At 29.1% G+C, this 22788-nt stretch overlaps 1 protein-coding gene across 2 annotated transcripts in view; it reads left to right on the top strand.

Annotated features, from left to right (window-relative positions):
* The first annotated feature begins 509 nt into the window (after positions 1-509).
* Positions 510-22788, top strand: part of LOC122522581 (diacylglycerol kinase 1) — an 81580-nt gene continuing 59301 nt past the window's right edge. The window contains exon 1 of one of the 2 annotated variants that reach the window (XM_043643779.1): positions 510-958. The gene's annotated coding sequence lies outside the window, so the exon portion shown is untranslated. The remainder of the gene's footprint in view (positions 959-22788) is intronic. The other variant, XM_043643778.1, reaches the window with a different exon arrangement.

Consider the following 22788-nt stretch of genomic DNA (forward strand, 5'->3'; position numbering starts at 1 on the left):
TTCGAATAAATATATGCACTATATATCTTTACTTTTTTTCAAAAGATTAAAAATAAAACTCGTCGATCGATTGAAAATTCATCTCGTAGAAAAAAAGAAAGAAGATTTTTAAAAATTGCTAATAATTATCACACAAATTTATATTTTCGCGCGAAAACAAAAGAAAATCATTTGCCATCTTGCTTTTTTAATTTTTCCCTTATTTTACTTTTATTACCAACAGAAAATAAGTTACCCTTACCTTTAACATTTACTTCGCGTTAAAATTCAGTCCTTTTAAAACGTTCGTATATATATATATATATACATATCATATAAATGTGTGCAGTGTTTAGTGCGCAGTGTACACTATGAAAATATGACATATGAAAATTTCGGTGAAATAGCTACGAGTGGGGTGAGGTGGGGAGTAGATGCGCGACGCAACGGAGCGATAAGCGCGATTGGTTGGTGGGCGGGCAGGTGGCGCTGTGGCGGGGAGGATGATGGAGTGGGTGGTGTAAAGTGGGGGGATACGAGCTGTACGAGAAGGACTGAGCCAGTCGGTCCCGCGCCACGAGCGTGTATACATAATTATTGTGTATTATCGTCGTGTTGTTTATTCGTCTATTGTAATCTACATATATCGTGTACGGTATTTCTTCACGGTTTTATTCTTTCATTCTGAATAGTTTTAATTTAAGAATATAATCAAGGAAATAATATTATCGTAATTAGATTCGAAGAATAAATGTCATTTGTTATATAGAAATTATTTTAGAACATTTGTCGCAAGATATATATTACACCTAAAAATTTCTCGTCAATTAGCGGATTTTTTTCGAATATCAGTGTGTGATAAAAGCAGGAAGAAAGAAAGGAAGAGAAGGAAATAGAGGAAGAAACGAGCCATGACAATGCCGGAAACATAAGGACGCACCGGTTGGTTGGAGGAAACGCGCGCGATGGCGCAGGAATGGTAAATCCTTTCTCATCTTTACTTTTTTCTCTCACCTTGTTCACACTTTTTAATGCATATTTATTTTGTAACCTTCGTTTACTTCTCATTCTTTCGTTACCATTTAAAAACGGAGATAGAATATTAATCTAACTAAGAATTATTATAGTTTCTAGAACATTATACGAGAAAGTTGATGATTCATAACACGTTTATTTATTACTTTTATTTTTTGTGTGCGTGCGTCGAAAAAAATATTCATTGCACGATTCAGTGTTATAACCTTAAACGTCTTCTGATCTTTTCATAACAGAGATTCCAAGAGTATCATGGAATTAAATTTCATTGAATTAGATCGATTTAAATTAAACGACAAACAACGTTGTTGTTTTTAAGGATTCTAGTTTAGAAAAAACTCTCCATAGTCATTAGTACAAATTTGATAAATCTAAGTTTATTTTTCAATAAATCACTTGATTTCATGCCGATTACTGTCCGCCCATTACCGCGTTAGTCAAAAACATCCCATCTATCTATACGTTGTACTACGTAATACGAATAAACGTAGCGTGTTACGGTGTCGCGATATTATACTTGAGAGTTTCTCGCTTAATAACCTATCGAAAGTCCTCGAAAAGCGTAAGAGCATCGTTTTTTTTAGTAGTAGTAGTAGTAGTGGTAGTGATATTAGTTAAGAGCCTCTTCGTTGATTATATTTTATATGCACTAAGAAAGTGCTCTCATCTTAAGCTCATCGTAAGGAGGAATTCTTTCAATCCATCGTTACTCTTCTTTTTCTTATCTTATAATAAGTAATAGATCGTTATACTTTCAAGGAATACGGAAGTTTGTTATTTATTTTTTATTTTTTTTCTTTCATCTCTCTTCTTTCATTTTATTGTTTCCTTTACTTCATAAAAGAATACTTAAAAACTTATAGGCTTTGATAATACTAGGATTAAAATAGACATAATCTATATACATACATATACACGTATTTTTTTTTAACTTTCACTCCTATTTTCTCTGCGTGTATTTATTAAGTTTAGAAATTCAATATTCAAAGATTCTACGCGGATGCACGTGTTCTATGACCACAACCCTTCTATACGAAATATATATGAGTACATGCATTAGACATATTTACAGTGTGTCTCGTTTGAAACGTTACAAACTAATTCCTCTAAAATTAGCCGCGTCGCAAATTTATTCGTATATTTTTCATTTTCATTATTATATAGAAAATAAATCTTTTTTATTATTGTTCTTATCAAAAGAACAGTATATAAGTAATCGCATAATTGTAATATAATTTGTATAATAAGATTGCAGTTAAATAATATTTTTCTTTTGTTTTTTTTTCTTCTTTTTTAATAGAAATTATTTTCCTCATTCTTACTTCTTATTTCCTCATTGTTTTTATTGAACAAATAATATATATGACAAATGTACAATTTAATGATTGTTAATTATTTATTCGATTGATTCGTAACACTTTAGGTGAGGCACCTTTTACATAGCAGTGGTTTGCATTGTTCCTATGTATGAATATCTATAGACTTATGTATATGTACAATTGTAGATATATATAGGTAAGGAAAAGGACATGTATATGTACATGGAGAAATATATAGAGTGTAAGAGAGAGATAGATAGATAGGTAGATAGATAGAGTTTGCGGCAAGATGTCCTCGTTTTGCTGCGAAAGACGAGATCCTGCGGTCTCGAATGCATTATCGCAGAAGAGAAACGCGGAAGACGGAATTCTCTCTTTGTAGACTCGATTTCTCTCTCTCTCTTTTTTTCCTTACTTGTTTTAACTTCTTGTCGTCTTCGTGGTCCTTCTTTTGTCGTCGATAATCGCAGTTCGTTCAAAGGGATGTGGTGTACATAATCGAAGAAAATGTTATAAAAGGTGAAAGAGATAGAAGGATAAAGAGTTAAAGTAGAGAGAGAGAGAAACTAAACCTTCATATTGAAATCATACTTGTAATAGTTCAATAAATAGATATTTATTTAGCTTTTGTTTTTATTTTTTATTTCTTATTATCCATTGAATTATGGTCGAAAATCATATGAATATTAAAGTTTTATTAGTATCAATTATAACATACATTTTATATTATTTAATTTGTTTCTGAATATGTACAAAATGAACATTGTTAATCAGTGTCATACTGACATGCTGAAATATTATTTATAACATCTTTATTTTCATCATTCAAATAATATTTACGATATTTTTTTTACTTATAAAATAAGTTAAACAATTGAACACCGTTAATTATTAGGTACAACGTTATAGGTAATATAATTTTATTTCTAGACATCTATACAATATCGAACATTTTATTTCCTCTTATTTATCTCCCATCTTTGATACAGGATATTTGATAAGAGTATACTTTTGATCGATAATTTAGTTCTAAAAATGTTTGAGTTATTTTTTTGATAACATTTATTTATTCTATTTATAATCCTCTTTGTGATGTATCAGTTTCATGTGCTTTGGGGTAAAAAAGAGGGTCGATCTTCGACTGCGTTTACATCGTCCGACGGATTTGAAAGTAAACGAACTTTCTCTTTCTCTCTTTCTTTATTCCCCTCTTTCTTTCTATCTTCAGTAATGCTTACGTCTCCTCGAGAATATCGTCGGTGTTAGTAGACATTGACCTTTGGCAAAGAACTCACTTCCTCTTTTCTCTTCTACACGCGTCTTTTTGGTGACGTCGATGCACTCCAGTTGACGCGAATCGATTCCTCTCTCTCTATCTCTTTTTTGAGAGACTTATTCACATGTTATAGGTATTCATGTATTTAAATTTAAATGTTTATCGTACTGTTTTGAAAACGTCATATTTTTGTATAATTTTAAATTCGTTTATTGGTTAAACTCCTGTCACAAATTCGTTTTCATTTATTTTGGATCTCTACTTCGATCAACAAAGTAGAAATCATAAATGAAATGTTGAATTTTAATTAATTGATTTCAAGAGAAAGAAAAAATACTCTTTCGTGTATTTATATTTAAATGTTAATTAAAGTATTTCGATGATGTCGACACTTCTGTGTAATTTTAAATTTCTTCACCGGTCAAACTTTTACCATTAATTTGTTTTCACATTTTTTTGAATCTTTGTCGGATGAAAAGAAAAACAAAAAAGAAGGACAAATTATTCATTCAGTGTTTGGCTTGAATTAATAATTGATTTTCCAGTGAGCTTATCTACTTATTTATACTTAAATGTTAATTATAGTTTTGGTAAAATACCGAATTTCTATGTAATTTTCTCTTTATATTTTTCATACAATTCCCATGTTTGTTGACTCAATAAAAAACAAAAACCATTGCTTATCAATTTAATCTTTGATTTGAATTAATCAATTTCAATGAAAACATTTAAACGTTTAATTGGTAATAATAACTATAGCGTTCAAAAATTTCGAATTTTTGTCTAACTTAAAATTTTTTTTTTCTTTATTAGCCAAGTTGATTTTTTTTCTTTATTTTTCAAAAATTTCTTTTCATATTCTCGGATCTGTCATCTCTAAAGAAAGAGATCATCAATCCAGTGTTTGGCTTTAATTCAAAACTTCAAGAAGATTTTCACGTCTTTGGTGACGACTACCCCTCGTAAATATCCGTCAACGAAATTCTCCGGGGATTAGAAAACGAAATGGGATGGAAAGGATTTACCTTTTTTTTTTACTTTGCTTCAGGCGAGTAGGTTCATCGATTTTATTTTATTTTTTTTCCTTTTTCTTTTAATTTTTAAAGTCGAACCATCTATTTGATCTTTAATATAATACATTTAAAAAAATTAAATTCTTTGTTTTTCATTAGGTAACAAATTTGATTCCGATTTATAATTTAACTTTCACGAATTCAAATGATATTTTAAAATGATTTTTCAAATCTATATAAATAATAATTATCATTAAAAATTTAAATCTTAAATATTTTATTAGTAATTTTTTGTTTAAATTATTTTATGATGTGTCAGGTTTCAAATGCACGCAAGTATTGCCAGATCTGATTAATATTACCAAAGTTATGCGATTCTGAAGTGGTCTAGTAGGAAAATACGAAGAACTTTTTATTTAATTCAATAATTTAAAAAGTAATTAAAAAGATTTTCACAATCACTTACAATTTGAAATTTCATTTTAATTTATGAAGATTTTTATTTATTCACAAATAGATAAATGAATATATAGAAAATTATTTTGAATAAATGTAGACGCTTCCCATACGCGAATAAATTGTATGAAATTAATTAGAAATGAATTAAATATTTTTCAATAATCTTTCTTTTCTCCCTTTTTCTCTCTCACTCATTCACTCACGCAAAATGAATTAATCCTCGATAATATACGGTTAGGCAAAAACGATAGGAAGGTTATCTATGTTTCCAGTTCGATAAATCAAATTGTGCAGGACAATGTGCATCCCTAGTAGGGGAGTACAATCCACCTACCAATACCGTCACGATTACTAATACCATCATAGTCGTCGTAGTTGTCATCTATCGTTCGCTTAGAGTATCATAAATCATCCTTTGATAGAATTTTTTTATGAATAGATGATAAAGAATTTTTTTCCGAAACTTTTTCAAGAGTCGACTCAATTGAATCATTTTTCCATTAAATTTACCATAAGAATGATATATTTAGAAATATATTTCATAATAATAATAATAATAATAATAGACAAAGATACTATTGTGTACTGATATACATGATGCATTAAGATACTTATTTTAAATCATTTTTTAAATCAAATATATTTTTCTTATAAGATTTTATATATTATGCTTATAAATTGTATAAGTTTTCTTAGAAATATTATTCTTATGATTAAAATTAATAATTAAAATATTATCATAGTGCAAAATAAATTATGCGTCCATGTCAGAAGAAATGTAATAATTGTAAGATTTCTGAATAGAAAATTTAAATTTGTTAGTATATAAATAAATATCCATTCCCCTGTCGATTTTCCTCGTATTTAAAACTACAGGGAAACAAGGTAGCTCAAAATATCGATCTACCTGTCCAATGACTAACTTTTCTATACACTTTACCTTCTATACTTGTTCTCAAGTCTATTATTTTCACCTCATTATCGACGAGTATCCTTTCAAAATGTCCTGTCATTCTATTTCAACGATAAATAATTTCATCCTGAGACAATTTTCGAAAACCCGATATTAAAAGTGACAATAATATTCTACAAAAATTAATTATTATTCGTGATTTTGTTTTCTTCTAAATATATTATTTATGAATTAATATATTAGTTCATAATTTTCTATATTATTCTGTTTAATTATTAATATTTTCTTCTTCTTCTTCCTCTTTTTATTAGGATTTTGTCGTCCTGTTATAATAGCTTTTTTTTATTGCTATATTTATAGGAACAATTTATTGTTTTTACCGAGAGTAGGTTGCTAGCCTCACCCCTCGAATCCTCTCCTTTTTATCCGGGCTTGGGAAATTATTAATATAATATTAAAATATATTAGAAAAATTATATGCTAGGAGTATTTTGTAAGTTTTCTTCCAAAATATTATAGTTTCTATTTGAAGGATGTAATTCCAGTTTCTGGTACGCATTTGAGATCTCCAATAGTTTGGAGAATGCGTAATTTCGAAAAGAAAATTTGAAAACCAAGTTTTAACGAACGCGAAGGAAACCGTGAATATGCTAATGCTTGTCGCCGTCACAATAGAAACATTAGAATAATATCGCATAAACCGGATTTTATCTTATTTCCTTTCTTACTTTTATTTACATTCCACGATGCGAATTCGGTTCAATTGACAAAAGAAATGAGAGTAGTTCGTGACTCATTTTATAAACAGCTTTTAACACTAAATTGTGCAGAGGTATGTTTTATATTTTCGTAAAAAAAAAAAAAAACAAATACATATAATTACGTGGATATTATTTTATTTATAAAATTTCATTGTTCTCTAGCAAGCGAGTAGAGTTGAAAATCGTGTTTAAATAATTTGTAACGCGGTTCGCGTGGTTCTAATATTCCTGCCAACAATTTCGTAATGTTTGTTGAACAGTCATCAATGGGTGGTGATGTCAGTGACATCGAAAGTGTCAAAGAAGCAACCACCTGTAGAGAAAACCGACATTAAAGCCAAGCTTCGTCACGAATTTTCATTGATTCCAAGAACCTAGTCTTTTTTTTTTCTTTCTTTACCTTTCTTTCAAACGTTGGAAAGAAAAAAATAAGATATATATATATATAATTAATGATTAATTAATACGAGTTTACATAGTTTTCTAAAAGATATAAATATGCATGCAATATTAATAAAATAATAATTCAATTGAAAAATATAAATTCTTGACAATATTTCGTTCAATGTATTTTTCGTAATACTTATCTTCCTTCTTTTTTATATTCAAATGCATCGGGCGAGGAAAAGGGAAAAATTTAACGGGTTATTTCGCAAAAATATACGGCTGGTTCTTTTCCTTTATGGTGCTTCTTCACACTTTGACGTCAACCTTGCTTCTTTCCTTTTTTCGCTCGTCAAATTTATATCATCCTCGGTTAGCAAAGTATTATACAAAAAATAGTAAACCTTATGCTATGCAAAAGATCACGAAGCGTGTAAACTTTTTCCTATTCTTTATAGTTTTAACATTAAATGTATGAATGATGGATAGATATGTTAATATACAATCATTTAAAATATATTATTCTTTTCAAAATGATTTCTTGTACGTTGTTCTACAAAAAAACAGACAAAAAAATCAAAATAAATCTTTTGGTAGGGGAAAATGTTATTAATCAATTACAACGTATTATAATATTAATTAATATTAATCATTATAATTACAAAAAAATTAATTCTCATGTAATTTGTATAATATCATAACGATATATTGTATGCACGTGAGTAGTAAAGGCCCGTATGATGGTCAGACACACGGATCATTTTACTACTCGAGTAAGACCGGGAATAATTCAAAAACGGTATAATGAATAATTATTATTATATGCTACGTTAATTGTAGCTGCAACTACAATAACTACAAAGAGGTTATTTCTCTCTCTCTCTCTCTCTCTTTTTCATAAATTTTTTCGTTCCTCATCAGCGTAAGATGGAGAGCATGCATTATTTTTTTTCTTCTTTTCTCTTCCCTTTCTTTTTTTCTTCTTGGGTTATTTTTCCAAGCCTCAAGGAAATCTCGAGAAATGAAGAGAGAGAAAGATAGGTACGGAGCTTTCTGGCAATAAACGCATCGTTTGTCGAAACCTAGAGGCACACGGCGAGAATAAAACGAGCTTCGCGCAGCTGGATAGTTGTCTAACGTTTTTGGCAGCGTGCCGAGGTTACCAATTTTTCTTTAGTATACGTGTATGCGTATACATGTTTTTATATGTGTAATATCATTCTTACGGTGCAATATATTCTCACGTTTTCGAGGCCCATTAAATAGGTACATCTTCAATTTCTTTTTTTTTTCTTTTCTTTTGTCTCTACTTTTATTCTCTCTCTCTCCCTCTCCCTATCTCTCTTTCTCTCTCTCTGATAATATATCGGTCATGAATTTTTACATAAAGATTCGCATAATTTTCTTTTTATCGAAATAGTGTTTTTTCTGTTTTCTTTTTTTTTTTCATAGACACATTGCAGTATTTATGATTTATTTCTTTTGGCTTTAGTTTTGTTTTTGCTTGAATTCATTTTATACACTGCATAAAAATCGTTAAATTTTTATTAAAATGTTTTTTCATACGAAAAGATTGGCACATTTGTTGTATTTATTATTCGTTTCTATTGTTTTCACTTTTTTTTTCTTTTTTCCGGTTGAAATAATTTTGTGTAATTAATATACCATCATTAGTTTTTATCGGAACGTTTTTACATGGTGATTTTATGTATTTTCTTTACATTTTTTTCTATAAGAAGATAATATCTTATCTCGATTATTATAAAAACAGAAGTTTATAAATTCGATATGATCGAACGGAAGGTAGAAGAAGAAGGATGTTATGGAAAAACAGAGTTAGGTATGAGAAAATTTGAAGATCTTTCTTGGTATATAGTTCACTGAGGATGAAAAATCTCTCGTTTAAGATCTCTCATAATATTTACAGTCTAAAAAAAAAAAAAAGCGAGAGTTAAGGCTGCCTATGCAAATATTAATTGCAAACGAAATGAGCTGTGTTAAAAATTAATCAGCCGATTAATTTTTCAAATACGAACACGGAGGATATCAGCTCGAGAAAATGGACTTCGATTAAAAAATATTCGTAGCCTTAACAATGTGAAAAATATTTAACTAAATTAATAACCAAAAAAATGGAAATTAACGCGTAAAAGAAAAAAGAACGTACATTTGTCGATCCAATAAATCGAAAAACCTTCTTTAGTATCGGATCATTTTTATGTTTTATTTACTTGTGTTTGAGACTTTGTCAAATTCTGGAAATATTTACAGAAACACGTACTACGTACACATACACGCAAGACAAAAGTGAAGACATATATATACAATCTCAAAGGAATCATCATTGTCACTTTGTATTGCAATCTCGGCATACGCCAACTCGTGTTTGGAGTACGGAATGCGATGACTTTCTTTAAATAGACTTAGTCTAAATAAACCCCATAGGTTATTAGTGGTTCGTCTTGACTATGCACTTCCGTCGTCTCAAAGACATTTCTCTACGATAACTCATCCGCCCTTTCGCCCTTCCTCCCTTCTTCTCTGTATCCCTTCTTCCTTCTATTCCTTGGTAAATTAAACGAAGTGTTCGAGCATGAAAATTATCTTTGCCTTTGCAGCACTTGTTCATGTCCTTGTTAAGTATAAACTTAAGATCGAACTTTTTAGTTTGATTCCAAAGTCGTTAAAGTTCACTACGAATCTTTCAATGATACTTTGATATAGGAAATTTTATCTTTTTATTTAATTTCTGTTATATATTAGTTCGACAATTTATTCTACTCTTCTTACGGAAAATTTCAAATATGTTTGTTTTAACTTCAATTATTTGTTATATTATTACTTTAAGATCTTTTCTAATATATCTTTTGAACATTTTAATCATTTATATATAGTATATATTTTTCATTTAAATTTTGTCCTAATATTTTTATTGTTTCTTTATTTTATCAACTTTAATCATTCGTATTAATTAAAAAATTTCTATAATTTATTATATCCGTTCGAGATTCTTGAATAATTTATAACGAAGTTTTATACACATGTAAATACGTAAATATATATTATGAAATAAAACGTGGATAAAATAATTTATGGAAAATTAAACATCCTCCTGGTACACTTATAACAATGGAATTTGATTTTATCTCGAGAAATATTCTCTTATTTTTCTTTTCTTTTCTTTTCTTTTCTATCGATCGGAACGATACTACTTTTATCGAGCGGAAAGAAATAGGGAAAAAAATACTAACATAAGTAAAGAAGAAGAAGAAGAAGAAGAAGAAGAAGTAGAAAAAGAAGATAGCATCAGGTCCAATTTATTTTCTAGAAGTAATGGCGACGTTGTGCTCGTGCACAACTTCGAAGGTACACTGGGCCGTTTAGAGGCCCTCGTAAAGAGACTTCTCGATGGCTTGGAAAACTTCTTTTTACGATGCCACGTTCTCGCGTTGAGAAGAAGACCCGAAGATGCGACGACTTGAACCGCCATATTATTTGTCATCCTCGTTCTCGTTATTATCCTTGTCGTCGAGTCATCAACTTTTCACCTCACGTTCCGACATCGTAACTGTTCCTACTACTGACCGCAATCCAACTCATTTATTTATCCGATAATTCATTTTATTCATCGAATTTCCACTTTAATATAAATTCATTTTCTTAAAAATTAAATAGTTGCTAAATAACAAAGGGTTCTTGGATTTGGAGAGAGGGAGGGGATTATTTATTGCGTATTTTTAAACTTTATTATATATATTTATATAATTTAATATTTAATATATTTTTTTTTCTATAATATATATACATTTTTTAATTTGTATGCCAGAATAAGGATCGAATTATTATTTTATTCATTTATAATTATAAATAATATCTAACTAATAATTAATATATTAATTTTGATTTCTTCGGAAAATTTGATAGGAACAATGAAATTTTCATAATTTATTTATTTTATTCGTTTTTTTCTTATTTCTTTTCACGCGAGAAAGACAAAATATATAATAGTTTGGGTTACAGCACATTTGAACGTTTAAGATGACGTACGATATTTTCAGCGTATTCGGAGAGAACAATTTTTAACAGAAGCATCTCGTAAAAATTTTTTTTACATCCGAGTTGCCTGCGGGATAAAAAAAGAAAAAAGAAAAAACCAACAACTAAAATTGAATCGTTGAAGTTGATTGTATATTTACATACGTACGGTGCAACGAGATAAACCATATAATACACATGATATAGATACATATATAAGTATATGTATATTCATATTGAAAAGCTTTTCGACATTTCTTCACGTTATTCGCTTGAAAAAGAGAGAGGGGGAGAGAGAGAGAGAGAGAGAAAGAGGGAGGGATTGAGGGAGGGAGGGAGGGAGAGATGATTTGTGAGAAGATATGCGATTCTCGTAGAAAAATTTTTCAAAATATATATCTCATAGAAACGTAAAAACATTTTTCTCAGATATCGTTCGAGGAAAAATTGTAATTCTTGATATTTCTAGTTAGTAAGAAAGAGATAAGAAGACTAGCAAAAACATAGTTAGAGAAAGAAAAAAAGGAAAGAAAGAAGCATACAATTTATAGATGATATCAAACATTGGTGGAAACAAATATTGTCAATAATTGCAACGAATAAACATTCTTAGACAAAGCAAACAAAGTCTTCAAATTATGTCCGAAGAGGAGACATAAGAACAAGAATAAAAAAAGATGAAAAACTATTTAGTTTTTTTTTTTGTTAATTCTCGATATTTATTTTTCTTCTTTCAGTTTTGCACTTGACACTTTCTTCTCCTCTCTCTCTCTCTCTCTCTCATTTTCATAGATTTTATTCACAATCAAACTCTTTTAAAAAGCTCGAGTATCGTCACGTCACGAACAGCTTTTTCAAGTAACGTGTACATTTAAAGAAAATTTTCTATCTTCTTCTTTTTCTTATCAAGCAACCCCTCGCCCGCTCCTCTTCTTTCTTTCTTTCTTTCTTTTTTTTATTTATTTTCTTTTGATAGAATCCTTTAAATTCGAAATACGAACATATTATTTCTTTCTTTCTTTCTTTCTTTCTTTCTTCTTCCTTCTTCTTCTTCTTCTTCTCCTCTTCATTCTGTTTCTCTCTCTTTTATACTTATTTTATTTTATTTTTGTATTTTTTTTTCTTTTTAAATTTCTATTTAGAAAATGACAATTTTCAACAGAATATCTTGAATTATATGAACATGCGTGATCATGTATCGTAGAAAAGCATTCTTGATTTATAGTATACTTAAAGTATGTTTCTTGTTATTTGAATTTAAAGGATACGGGAAAAGAGGTATCATTATATTATCTTCGAAGAAGATCAAAATGTAAGCTTATCGAATATCACGGATTGATTTCAGTTGATAGATCTTAATACTCCTTTGCTATTGAACATTTCTATGATGTACATAGGTTTTATAGGAATGATTATTTATTGGATTTATTGGTCGATCGGTATGAATATATTTTTGTTACATAGAAAATAATTTGTCGATGATTTAAACAAAAATTTATAATTGTATTCCTATTGATAGGATTTAATTTTTTTTGTTCTTTCCAAAAATTGAATTACTTCAATATATTTATATTTGATACTTTTTAAAATTAATTTACAAATAACTTTAGCTATTACATTTAATCGAATACTCGTTAATTGTAATTAAATGAAAGCGGCGCATAATAGATAAAATAATTTTGCTAAAGAAATAATATTCGATAAGTCTAAATATATTTATATTTTTCTTTAAATTGTAAAAAATGTAATCTCTAATTTTATTACAAAACAAATTTTCTGCCATCAATTTTAAATATTCTCATAAATGTATAATAAATATATTATAGCATATTTAAATGAACTTTTTCTTTCGTAAAACATTTGACAATTGTAAATAGTTTAATTGGAGAAGTTAGAAAATATAAGAGAGTTGGCGAAGATAAAAGGAGAGAAAGGAGTTTTAGTAAGTAAAGGCATTTTGCAAGAACATGAGAGAGCAATTCGGTTGCTTTCAAAGGAGAGTTAGCTCTTCTAAATTGGGATGAGTAAGATGAAGAGATGGATAGATAGAGTAGGTGGATTTAACGAGATCCTGGTATCGAGCAATGAGAAGTCCATGGGGATTTAGATACCATATAACCAGTTAGCGTTCCGTTAATAACATAATCACTATCTCTCTCTCTCTCTCTCTTTCTCTTACTTCCACTAGATATTTTTACTCACGTTAAATATCTTTTGACATCTGTTACCACCTATAATTTTTCGATCACTCAAACTTCCTCTTTCCTAAGCCCCACTCCCACCCCAACTCCTTCCTTCTCTTTATTTTTATATCTATTATTTTTTTACTCATTGAGTCAATATTTTTAAACATTCTTGATTAATATTTTATAGAAATAAATATTGTTTAGTATAAATAATAATTTTTTGTTAGCATTTTAAATAGACGATGACCAATATTTCTAATAGGGAGGCAAAGTTTTGATAAGAATTTTTGTATTTATTGTAAATTTTATTTTAATATACGGATCCAATAAAAATGGCAGTTTTAATAAAATAAAATAAAAAAGTAAAATTAAACTAGCAAGTATTTATAATACAAGTAAGGTCGTTTAAAGGTCACATTAATACGGTCTACATATTGATAATATTTTATGATAATATTTTATTATATAATTATTCATTATATATTTATAAAATATTTATAATTTTTGTCTAAATCATTGTAATATCGAACATTTATTTAAAAAAGAAAATTTTTAAGGTACTGACTCTCTCTCTCTCTCTCTCTCTCTCTCTATAAATAACAGCAATTTTTAATCAATTTTCTTTTTTTAATACCATTCGCCTAGATTCTTGATATAAACTATACCCACGTCATATATAATCGATTCTGATTCAACCAATTCGCTATTATTTCTAGCCGAATTCTTCTCCCCCCCCTCGTTCCTCATCTCTCTCTATCTCTCCCTCTTGACTTATTTATAGTTCGATTATACGATAGGTTTTCTTTTTTCATTGACTTTTTTGTTCTTTTTGTCTTGAAAATGTTCGTAGAACTTTTGAAAACCGTAGTTAGAGATACAATCGAGATAGGAACGTTTTAAGTATGCGAAACAAATCGTCGTTGTCGAAAATGACGCTATCATCGTGTTCTCTTTGGCGTTCGAAGGAACTCCCTTGACTTCTTCAAACAAGTTTTTTCCAAGTTTCCGAGTAAACTTTCGACGAACAATCGTTAGTAGATCGACTGTAACTACGAAGAATTTTTGTAGAAGAAATAAAAAGAAAATGAGTCGATTTATTTCACAAATTTATAAATTTTAAATCGTCGTTAAAAATGTTTTTTTATTATAAATTTTTCTTCACAATTCAAACACAAGACGTTACAAAACAACGATGGATTATCTTTGATAAGAAATTTCTAGGTTTAATCAAACGCAATATCGTTATCTTGTGTTATGTGTTTAAATATACAATTTAATGCTGACATATATGTATATACAGATACATACTTAAAATATTTAAATTCCCTTTATTAAATTCTATAAAAACATTTTTATGATCATATTATACGTATGCTTATTTCATTGATAAAGTTTTATATTTAACATCCATACACATACACATATATATCTAAATTATTAAAATTTTATTCTCAGACGAGATTATTTCGAAAACTTACTCTACAAGGAGAAAAACACATTTTAATAATACGGAAAACATCGACCGACTAACGTTTCTTACGAAAAGTATACAAACAGTTTGACCTTTCTGCGCATATGTTCTTATTGTCGATAATTTCAAGAAATGACGTATGAAAGGTAACCAAGTGTTTACAAAACGACTCATTATCGTTCGAACGATCATCGAGACAACAACCATTGCGATTCCCTGGCAATTAAGCAGATAATTTTAAGGAGTTTTCATACTAATTTTATACAAGTAGGTACACACGTTATATGCTAATTAAATATACTACACATATACAGTGATTCGCAGAAGTATTTGTATTCCCATTTATCAATTTAAAACAATCAATTATTTTTTTATAATAGCTAATTGTTACACAAATTAACGCTAACATATATGAGTAATTAACACATTGCATAGAATATAAAAATATTAGAATAAACAAACTCAACACATTAAACACCTGATTCCTAATATTGCGGGATTCTTTTTTTAACAATATGTAAGCATGTTTTAAACGTTGATTTATTTTACTTGTTATTGTTTATTTTTTTCTTTTCTACATTCGTTTAATTTCTAACAAATCATCGATAAAATGTTATGTAAAAAATCAGATCCAATTTTTACTCTGTAAATTTAAAAGTCAGTATCTGTTTCTACGTAAAATAAGCAATGTGAACGCTAACGTTCAATGTGTTGAAAGAGAATTTTTGTTTAATATGGAGAATTCCTACACTATTTATTGACTAACTCAAACACATATGTGCACATATACATACATCTACGCAATTGTACACGGATACGTAACTGCATGAACGCTTTTCGCGTAAATGGCTGCAAACGGTTCGTGTGTGGTACACGTAAGTGTAATCAAATTAGAGTGCCTTTAGTGTCGTGTGTTTCTGCAGGTAACGTTGACCGTTAGTCGTATCTCTCTCTAGAGATAAAAACAGAGAGAGAGAGAGAGAGAGAGATAGATACAAAGAGCATGAACAGCAACGGATTCAAAACCAACTCGTAGGGTCATAAAAGAACAGATACAAAAGAAGAAGAAAATAAAAAGAAAAAAGAAAAAATACTAAAAAAGTATTCCGACTTATTTTCGCTTAAACTCTGGCACCAAAAGGAATTGTTTATCGTCTGGTGAACAATTACTGGAAAAAATCAAAGAAGAAAAAAAAAAAAACAGGAATATCTTTGTACATTAAAGTAAAGTAGATAACGTAATATCTTATAATTTCTCCGATTGTTTTTATATTTAACTTGAATTTATTTATTTTATTGTGTCATTTTATATCGCGAAACAGACAACAAAAAAATAAGAAAAGATTGAACGAAATTCTGGCGCCGTGTAACTAAAAAGCAAAATGATAAAAAGGGTTGGTTACCATTCCTATTGTTATTTACAATCCACAGTAGTTTTCGTGTATTTGTATCTAACCGTTGTTCCTTTTCTTTATTCTTTGAAAATGTTCTTCCATCATCTTTTATTTCTTCCTTTTCTTTTTACAATTTTAAAGCACGCATATAGTCGTCGCGACTAGGTTTCGTCGTTTCACGTAACGAGTGTCGTCTAAGGAAGTCATTTTACGGTCTTGAAACGAGCTAAGCTCTTCCGTTTAATAAGCGACATTTTCACGCGAATGTGGTAAACTTCTCGTTGGTCTCCTTGAACGTTTCTTGGAAGATTTGTCGAACGATTTATCACACTTTAATCCAGAGCCGAGGAATTTTTATGAGGATTATCATGAATTTAATAAAAAAAAATCTTTTTTTTCTTTTCTCTCTCTCTCTTTTTTTTCCTCTTTCTCTCTTTACTTTTTCTCCTATACTATTTTGTATTCGGTATTAAATGGGAGGGTGTTAGCCAAAAGTTGCTATGTGGCATTTGAAAGTCAATTATTTCGTTGTCGTTGAAATATTATTTTAAGAACAATTTTATTTTCATTTTACTTTTTTTTCTTTTTATTTTTTAATACCACTTTTAACCACCTACAAATATAAAATGAGCGTAAGATGTGTTTGAGGCGATGATTCGAAATAAATTACTCTCTTTTAAAAAATATTGTTGACAAATTTTGTTGGTTTTGATAATATCAAATAATACAAAGTCTACTGAGGAATGATTATAATAATAATAGTTAATAGAAAAATTCGTGATTAATTTTGAAATATCGTTTAAAGATTCTATAATCGGCCTGCATTAGTTTCATCAAGGATGCACCCCAAGGCTTTCCACAAAGCTATAAATTTCACGCGTATATGTAAGTACATAAGCTTACGTATATAGTTATGTACTTTACATACATTGTACCTACGCGTTCTATGGTCAAAGATCAACGTTTCCAACACTCTAACAATACTAAAAGATTTACCTTACAATAGTGTACGCCTTGCTATATAATCGAGTTCAAATTTACACAGTTTGTATAATTTTGCGTAGGCTTAACATTGTACCTTGCAACATCGAAAATGCTTTCAATATTAGAAACAGTGCTTTGAATGAAAAGCATCGATCCATTTGATCGTATTAAACTATGCTTTTCAATAATGGTCTCTCTATATTCATTTCACCCTAACGTTATTCCATTTTTGATTCATTTTTTCATCGAGAGTAACTTTCAGATTCTATTAATATTCATTTATTAATTACGGTGTTAGATGTTATTTTCTGCGTTCATTATTTGAATAACTGAAAAAGAAAGGTGTACAGAGAAACATTTGTTTTTTTAATTTGAGATAAGTGCATTACATACTACTAAACATTGTTTAGTTCCTTTTCGATCACTCATATATATTTTTACCCATGAAATCATTCGAAAAGTAATTTTGTTATGTTTCAATGATCGACAATAGATAAGATTTGAAATGATCCTGAATGATCGAATTTGATAAATTCAACTTTTCGATTATTTTTCACGTTGTTTTTACGATAATCAATATCCACCAGTGATTTTATTTTGTTCTCATCCTTTTCAATTGGACGACCCTTAACGTGGTGCATCTTTTTAATCGAAGTTACTAGAACGAAATTTTGATACTGGTTGCGTTAGTAGACGGAACATCATTTTATTCAGGAACAAATTAATATTAATAGATAATATTGAATTTCGAATAGAATTTCTTCATTTCTAGCTGATGTGCACGCGTGGAAAATAAAAGAAGTATATATTTTCAATTAGGGTCAGTAGTTTCTAGACGAGTGAATATCCTTCGCTTCGAAATAACTTCTATTAAAGGTAGACTATTGTGTTCTTTGTCAGCGCGAATTAACTTCCGATACGATTTTTAGCTCGGTTTGACTTTTTCCGTGTACAAATAAATACGTATACACACCTATACTACGCAATATATCTCTAGAAAAATACATTTATACGAATTTTCTCTTGATCTATTTTATAGCCGAGGAAAAACAGAAAACGAGTTTATTTTAAAAGAAGAAATTGATTCTGCAAAGGGGACGATTGTCGGATTTGAAAAATAACGATATCGAGTCGATAAGCTTTTCGCTTATCGTGTTGAATTTATTGTTTCAAAGAGAAACTTGTTGATCACTAAAATTGTAAACAGGTGTATGGCATATAATAACAAACCTACTTTTAATTGAGTTTTCGAACAGAATTTTGAAGAATTTATAATTTCGTTTTAAATTTGATTAGTTTTATTCGTTTTCCTCCCCTCTCGGAATATTTGTTACAAATTAATTTCAAAATGAATGTAATCAGCACCGATGTACGAAATTTTCGATTATTTTGTTCAAACGTTTTCTTCGCTATTTTTTTTTTTTTTTTTTTTTGTAATATTCAGTACTAAATATTTATTACCGTGGAATAAAATTAATTGTTAATTGGTGACACGAAAAGCATATATCAGTTAGGAATTTAGTCTATTCGCAGGAACGATGTCGGTGTGAGTAATTTAGCTTATGCAGGTACGTACGTAGGAGGTCCTATTACTCGCGTATTCTAACGCGTACGACGTCAAACCTGTATCGACGTATGTACTTGCTAAGATAGAAGTTGGTAGGAGGAATCGAGTTAGATAGTAGTAGACAAACGAATATATAGAGGTAAAGATAGAGACGATGTAGAAACGTTCTCATTCGTATGAGATTCTCATGCTATTCGTCGAACTCCTAATTGGACCGAGATAATTGGAGTCGTGCTTTCTGTAGAAGCCAGTAAGCATAGAAGATTAGAGAGAGAGAGAGAGAGTGAGTGGAATCTGCGTAGATGCTTTCGAGATGGTTCCAAACATGGAACATGGTAGTAGTTAACATAATCAGTAAACCGTAACGCGAATTTAACGATCGTATGGTTCAACCGATAAACAGTAAGCAGGCTAAGTCCCAAATTCAAATGAATCAATATTTTATTGCGATATTCAAGATCTTAATTAGGCTAGGGTTACTTTATTCGTTTTCCCTTCAAAATGATCAACAATTTATTTAACGTTAAACGTTAAAATTTATTTAACAAACAAATTTTCTTTAATTCGATTTGATTAAAGAGCTATTAGTCTTCTTACGATACTTCTTTCATAATTATCTTCAATTAATTTTCCGAGAATTATTTTATTTCACAAAAACGTTTTTACTCTTATTTTTTTCTTTTCTTTTTTTTCTTTTTTTTTTTTTTTGGTTCAAAAAATAAAACAAGATTTATATTCGCGTTCACATAAATTTTCTTTATCGTAACCGACCAATCGTAAATCTTTGTCGAAATATTTACCGTTGGTTAACGTAGTTAAAAAGTTAAATGACAGTTATTGATTTTGAACTATGGTATAATCGATTTTAACCGAAATAAATGAAAAAACGTACGTAAAACGTATAGGAAAATTCGCGATATTTTATTATTCTCTTTCTTTTTTTTCTTTTTTCTTTTTTCTTTTTTTTTCTTTTTGAAGAAGAAAAAAATATAAAGAAGGTGATTTTTTTTTGTATGCGTATATGCGTGAATACGTGAGCGTTCTCATTTTAGAATTCGTCGTATGTTTTGACATGAAATAAATACGTTGTAATTTTGATCGTATTTCATGGTGATAAACCGCTTAGAATTCAGTTCGTGAAAGCTCTCAAACGTCGTCGGTGATATAATAAAAGCCTTTTGTGTGTGAAGGCCTTCCTACTTATTCTTGTTCTACTCGATCTCACGTCTGAACAAACTCGTCTTCTTACTACTTGCATTTCCTTCAAGAACGTATATAGTACCTAAGTATTATTAGAAAACTCATCTGTATTTCCACAACTTTTTTACTTTTTTGTTATATTTTTTCTTTTCTTTCTCTCTCAGAAAATTACTTATTATAATTTACGCATTTGAAAATGACAAAATCATTTTTTTATTGTATTAAAACAATGACAACTTGTCCATTTCAAATACACATTCGCTAACTATTTGTTTCATGAAATTATGTTAGAGCTTGACTATTTATGATTGTTCAAAAATCCATTAGAAACTAATTCTTATTTTTAAGTCTTGTTATTTTTGTTCCTATTTCTTATTTCAAATGAAGAAATTACGTACGATTTGTGATAATTTATACTCGTTAAAATATATAATACTAATCAATAACAATTCATTTATACGTTTTTAACTACATATATTAATATTTATTTGTATCATTATTATCCGCGATTTCTTTCAAAATTTGATAATTATTATGATAATGATTAGAATGATTTTGATAATTTATTCTAAGATATATACGTGCAATTCTCATTGTTCTTACTATTAATAATTTTTTTCTTTTTTTTATGGAAATACATAAGATTTTAATGGACAGTACTCGTTAAAAGTTACAATTGTCATAGTTCTTTCCTTCTTTCTAAAAAAAAAAAAGGAGTAGCAGTAAAAATAAAATAAAAGAGAAGAATATCGTGACCGAAGGTATATTCGTCGCTCGTTCCAACAAACTTGTCAGTCACTCGATATTTTATTCGACATTTGAATTATTCCGATACGCCTTCGTTCCTCACACTCCTCCCATCCGTAGCCATTGGAATTTTACTTGATATTTCCGAAGCTCTCCCCTCGTCCGTTTTTCCATGTCTTTTTTTTGTTGCATTCTTTTTTCGTGGTCGCGTGTCTATCGAAAATGCGAAAAACGTCCATGCACTCTCTCCCCTTTTCTCTCTTTCTCTCTCTCTCTCTCTTTTTCTCGCTTTCTTTCTCTTTCTTTCTCTATTCTAAATTTACGAGAATGCATTCGTAACTACATGAGAACACTAGATTCTCCATTTTATTGCACGGAGCAACGTTAACGCCATATTGATCCTTTTTCCTTTCCACCTACTTTCTATTTTACTTTTATATCTATTTTTATTTCTATTTAATTTCTATTTCATTTCTATTTAATTTCTATTCTTTTCTATTTCTTTTTTTTTTGTATCATTACAAAGTACACAAGTGAAAATTGTAAAAGAAGAACCGTACAGATATTAATCATTTTTATTTCTATTTCCATTCGTTGTTTCTATTTCTATTTTCATCTCTATATTTATTTTATTTCTATTTTATTTCTATTTCTATTTCTATTTCTATTTCTATTTATTTTTATTTTTATTTTTATTTTTATTTTTATTTTTATTTAGTTTTTAATTTTGTTTTATATTTCTTTTAGTATTATTACATAGATGAAAGTAGTAAAAGAAGAACTAACTAAGCAGACACACGCGCATGGAGAATCTTGGATTTCCAACAGCCGTTCGACGTTTCTTTCGGTATTCTTTTAGCAAAAAAGAAAAAGCAAATAGTAGTCTTTGATCTTAGCACCATCACATCTGGAAGAGAGTACTCAAAATGTAAAGAGTTTTCGAAAAGTTTTTCTCAAGGGTTGAAACATTTTCACGAGCAATGCCACTCGGACGTTTGTTGGTTTGAATCGAATCAGCAAATTTTTAAAAAGTCTTCTTAAAACTTTCTTTTTCTACTTTCGCCTTCTTTAGTTTTCTATCTTACATTTCCTTTTTCTTCTTTTGGTTTTTTCTTTTTTTTTTCTTTTTTTTTTTTTATAAAAAAAAACTACTACTCTCTAATATTCGAAGGATAGATAAAGTTCTAAGTGACGTGGAGAGGGGGTAGAGGGTAGAGGAGAAGGAGAAGGAGGAAGAGGTGGAGGAGGAAAGAAAAAAAAAGGTAATAATAAAAGCTATTATTTATACGATAGTCTTTTCATACTTCTTGACATACTTTTCGAATAGTTAGAATCAAATAAAATAGAAGCGACAATGGGTATTCCGCTCGTAACCATACATGGTTACATTTTCTTCTTCTTCTTCTTCTGCTTCTGCTTCTTCTTTTTGCTTTCTAAGATTTCCACTTTTCGTTTTCGAGGGAGCACTTGCGTGAGAAATTGCATCTGAACTTTCTCTCGAGTCTCTCTCTTTCTCTCGAGTCTCTCTCTTTTCAATTCTTTTTCTTTCGAAGAACATTGCAAAAGAGTAACTTTTAAAGGAATATGAGAAGTTTGCTTTGTCGTATAGAAAAATGTGTTAGATGAAATTTGTACAATTTTAAAAAATAACAAAAAAATAAAGAAGAAACGAATAAAAGGGAAGAAAATTTCGTATCAAATGTCCAGAAAAAAAAAAAAGAAAAAAAAGAAAGAAATATAATATACGTGAAATATAATATACGTGTGGGGAAAATAAAAAAAATTTCTTCTTTAATATAACATATAATAATTAAATATAAAATAATGTATTTCTAATATAATTCGTGATTTTATTCGTAACAAACTCTATTTCCAAGGATACTAACCAAAATTTACGTTTACGAGATAATATATAAAAAAAGAAAAGTTTCGTTTTCGTTCTAGCATTTATGTCGTCGAATCATCGAGTTGCATTTTTCGCATTATCGACATTTAAAATGTCCACGGCTAACTAACAAACTAGCAAACTTTTTTCTACCATCTAACTCGTTCAGAATTCTCTCTT

This window comes from Polistes fuscatus, unplaced genomic scaffold (assembly GCF_010416935.1).
Source record: "Polistes fuscatus isolate 324 unplaced genomic scaffold, CU_Pfus_HIC Scaffold5, whole genome shotgun sequence".
Classification (NCBI taxonomy): Eukaryota; Metazoa; Arthropoda; class Insecta; order Hymenoptera; family Vespidae; genus Polistes; species Polistes fuscatus.